Source organism: Ochlerotatus camptorhynchus, unplaced genomic scaffold, assembly GCF_037179485.1.
Source record: "Ochlerotatus camptorhynchus isolate MF236.1 unplaced genomic scaffold, CSIRO-AGI_Acam_v1.1 ptg000062l, whole genome shotgun sequence".
In the NCBI taxonomy this organism is placed as follows: domain Eukaryota; kingdom Metazoa; phylum Arthropoda; class Insecta; order Diptera; family Culicidae; genus Ochlerotatus; species Ochlerotatus camptorhynchus.
Window position 1 is genome coordinate 6,746,189 of NW_027040552.1, and position 4,701 is coordinate 6,750,889.

Genomic DNA, 4,701 nt, shown 5'->3' on the forward strand with positions numbered 1-4,701 from the left:
AAAAAAGGCAACCAGAAACACGCTGATAGGGTTACTAGAAGTTCAAATTAAAAATGAACCCCGTTAAATGAATGAAGTGTCGTTCAGATTAGCGAAAAACATTTTTTTTAAAGCAAGTGAGTGGAAGGTTCTATGAACTTCAGAGCAGTTTTGTGAACTTCAGAGCAGATATGTGAACTCCAGAGCAGGTCTGCGAACTACAGAGCAGGTCTGTAAATATTAGAGCAGGTGTGCAAAGCATGTCTGCGAATTTCAGTGTGAACCTCCTTGAAGGCCTAGAATTTTCCTGAAGCTTTCCAGAAACTTTGCATGATTTTCCTGAAATTCGTAGATTCCGCAGAAAGCCGCAGATTTTTCAGGAAGTTTACAGAATTATCCTGAAGTACGTAGAATATTTCAAATATTCACAAAACTTTTCTGACGTTCGTAGAATGTTCCTAAAGTTTGCAGACTTTCCCGAAGTTTTCAGATGTTTCCTGAAGTTCGCAGATTGTTTCAGGAGTTCCAAGAATTTTCGGGAAGTTCGTAGATGCCCTTGAAGTTCCCAGAATTTTCCTAAAATAAGCAGACTTTACTGAAATTTGCATAATTTGTATGATGTTCATAGAATTTTCCTGAACTTCGTAAAATTTTTTAAAGCTTCCTAAAAGTTTGCAGAACATTCCAGAAGTTCACAAAATTTTCTTAAAGATAGCAAAATTTTCCTTAAGTTGGGGTTTCGGATGCTCAACAATTTTTCTTAATTCAGCAAAACTTTCTAAAAATGCACAGAATTATCCAGAAATTTGCTAATATCCTTGAAGTTCCCAAAATTCTTGAAGCTCACAAACCTTTCCGAAAGTTCGCAGAATTTTCTTGAAGTACGCAGACTTTCCTGAAAGCCGCAGAATATACCTAAAGTTTGTATATTTTTTCTGAAGCTCGCTGAGTTTTTTGTAGTTTTGTAGTTTTGAAGTTTGTAGAAGTTCTTTAAGTTCGCAGAATTTTACTGAAGTTTGCAGACTTTTCTGAAGTTTGAAGATTTTTTGTAATGTTCACAAATTTTCCTGAAGACCGCAGAATTTTCCTGAAGGTCATAGAATTTTTCTGAAGCTCGCAAAACTTTCCAGAAGTTCACAGAAGTTTCCTGAAGCTGGCAGAAATTTCGTAATGTTCGCCGACCTCCCTGGAGTTCAAAGAATGTTCCTAAAGTTTTCAAAATCTTCGTGAAGTTCGCAGAATTTTATTAAAATTTGCAACATCCTGCAGAGTTTTGCTGAAGTTCGAAGAATTATGCTGAAGTTCACTGAATTCCCTGAAGTTTGCAAAACTTTGCAAAGTTTTCAGAATTTTCGCAGAATTTTCCTTAAGTTGGCTGATTTTTCAGATGCTCAATATTTTTCCTCGATTTTTTTCCTTAATTCAGCAATACATTCTAGAAGTGCACAGAATTATCCTGAAATTCACAAACTTCCTTGAAGTTCCCAAAATTCATCAAGCCTGAAGTACACAAACTTCCCTGAAAGCCGCAAAATTTTCCTGAAGTTCGTAATTTTTTTCTTGTACGTAGTACGTAAAATTTTCTTGTAGTTTGCTTGATGTTATCCTGAAGTTCATAGACTTTGTGTAAATTTTGCAGATTTATTTTAATATCTTAAAGCTTTCCAGAAGAACGCAGAAATTTTCTCAAAGTCGCAAAATTTTCAGAAGTTCCAAGAATTTTTCTGAAGTTCTCAAAATCTGAAGTTTGCAGACATTTATGATGTTTGTGTTATGATGTTATAATTTCTTAAATTTGCACAATTTTTCAAAAGTTCATAGATTTTTTTGAAGTTCGTATAATTTTTCTTCAAAGCATTGCAGAAGTTCTCAGATTTGGCCTGAGGTTGACAGATTTTGTCTGAAGTTTGTAGACCTAGGAAGCTCTTTAATTTTCCTGAAATGCTCAGAATCTTCCTGAAGTACGAAGAATTTTGCTGAAGTTCGCAGACTTTATTCCTATTAATTTGATTGACTTTGGTTTTGTTTATGTAATCGTTTAAATAAACGTATTTCATTCGTTACTTTTTCATTGATTCGACTTTATTATTATTTCTGTTTCAACCGTTTTCAGGTATTTAGGTCATGGAATGAGTCACTTTGCTCTGTCTCGTTTATTCCGGATGGGCGTTTCAACCGTACGGGAAATCACCCAGGAAGTCACGAGAGTGATATGGGAGGTAATGTCTGGTACATATTTACCAATGCTGAGTGAAGCCTCTTGGAAGGAATGCAGCGATGATTTTTTTGATCGCTGGAATTTTCCGAATTGCTGTGGCGCCGTCGACGGGAAGCATGTGGTTATTCAATGCCCACCGAACGCTGGTTCACTATTTTACAACTATAAAAAACAGCATTCAATCGTTTTGTTGGCAATTTGTGACGCCAATTACAACTACTTGGCAGTTGACATAGGTGCGTACGGTGGAAACTCTGATAGCAGTATATTTGCGTCAAGTGAGTTTGGAAAACTTTTGTTATTAGGCAGACTGGGATTTCCTCCGCCAACTAACTTGCCAAACAGCACCATAGAGCTGCCTTATTTCATTGTTGGAGATGTAGCTTTCCCTCTCAGATCAAACATCATGAGACCCTTCCCAGGAAGAAATCTACAGGAAATACAAGAAAATTTCAACCATAGACTTTCTGTTGCACTCCGCACGATAGAAAATACATTTGGCATCACCGTCGCTAGATGGAGGATTTTGAAGTCACCATTGTGTATGTTACCAGAGTCAGCGGAAAATATTGTTAAGGCAGTAGTGGTGTTGCACAATTTTCTGAAAAACCATGGTGAGCAACAGTACACTCCACCAGGATTCACGGATACGATCGACCCTGTTGGAAACTTGGTCTAGGGCGAATGGCGCACGCTTACTGATCCTCTACAAAGTGTTCCAGCTGATTCTATTAGTCGAGGACATAATGCTTCTCGAAATGCATTTCAAATACGTAATATTCTAGCACAGTATGTGTTGGATAATCCTCGTTACGGACTCAATGGTTGATCAAATCAAGCTACACTAACTGAAAGGGACTTTTTCTTTTTTTTTAATAATAACAATATTCAGTCACACTTTTTTGACTATTCTAAAATAAGTTGCCGTCTATACAATTTTTGCCAGTGGTCAATATTTGGCAGCAGTAAGTTGGAATTTATTAACCAATCATCTTCCCTTTCAGTTACCGAACGTTTTAGATTAGTGTATAAGTAATTTTGTAAGAGAATTTCACCAGAAATAAAAATAATAACCGTCAATAAATTTAAAAATATGTATATACATTTAGCTTCGTAAACATATTATACTTTGTTATGGACTCAATAAAAGATCAAATCAAACAAAGTAATTTTGTAAAAAAGAAAGAAAATAGATAAAAATTTCAAAAGTAATAAGCATAGGTCATTCTATTGGTATATAAAGCAAAAACAAATTGAAAATTGAGCAACGTTTTTCATGTTGAGATATCAAATATTGATTAAATTGTAAAAACATGCAATATTATGTGTATTATATGTATATTAAGGTAGGTCAACTTTATAACCCACTGATCCCCACTGCTCATTCGATTTGTATTGAGGTCCCCAACAACTATGCCAAATTAGAATGAATTATTTTATGATCTATAAATGTGTGAGAATTTTAAATTATGTGTGCGAAAATGTAAAAGAAATGGAACATCATCGGTAAAAAACGAATTAATTTTTTCTCCCGTACAACAATTTAGCAATACATTTTAATTTTCTCGAAATTCAACAGTAAAACTTATTGAAATTCCGTGGTTTTATTACAATTATTTTTTTTTTCGACAGAGATTTAGAAAAAAAAAATATGCAGTACAACTTTGTCGAAGATTGCAAATCGATTCCTTATTCTCGTAACCACGTCGAAACTTTAAGTGCACAAATATAAGATTCTACGACACGTGCAACATTCAAATTCTTACTCCACGTTTGCTGCACTGCAGCATACATGAAGTAACAATTTCAGGTGAAATGGAGCATCGATTTCCGAGATTTGTGTTATTGAAAACTCGAAGTGGTAGTGCACATGGTGGCCATTTGTGGGCTCTACAAGAAATCACCTTAAACATTTACCAACTAGGTATGTGTGGAGCTCTAGGCCTACAGTAAAAAAATAACAACTTTTTGCCCAGAAGTCGAATCAATTTGCGGTTTTGGACAATGTTGTTTTGCATAGTTTTTCCAATCTAAGTCTCAAATGTGGTAAAAATTGAGCAATTTTTGAATTTTTGACAAGTGCACGGCCACTCAAAGAGAGAGAGAGTCACTTGTACTCAGAGGCATGGAGAAGTTTCTAAAAATTGGCCACGTAAATTCCACAGCGATATACTTTAAAGTCATCCCACTGCGACCTAGCAAGAAGTACAGTCGACTTGTTTCGCGCTCCGGTATTTCGGAAGTTTTCTCGGTATTCGGTTGGTTTAAATTATCAGTTTTTTCTCGCTTAGTGATTACTGGCATAGTACCCGGCTAAACAATTATCTGAAAGTGAGTTTTTCTGAGAAGAAAGTGGTTTTCGGCGTCATCGGAAAGAAAATTGTTCACTTGCAATTGGATATTCGCAAACCAATTTGCGCTTCATCGGTGCGTGATCACGCATACCTGCACACAGATCATCGTCATCGAGTGTCAGCATCTGCCTCCGCATTTATACCGGTCAT

At 35.8% G+C, this 4,701-nt stretch overlaps 1 pseudogene; it reads left to right on the top strand.

Annotated features, from left to right (window-relative positions):
• The first annotated feature begins 2,222 nt into the window (after window positions 1–2,222).
• LOC135717583 (uncharacterized) lies at window positions 2,223–3,026 on the top strand (annotated as a pseudogene).
• Window positions 3,027–4,701: the final 1,675 nt, after the last annotated feature.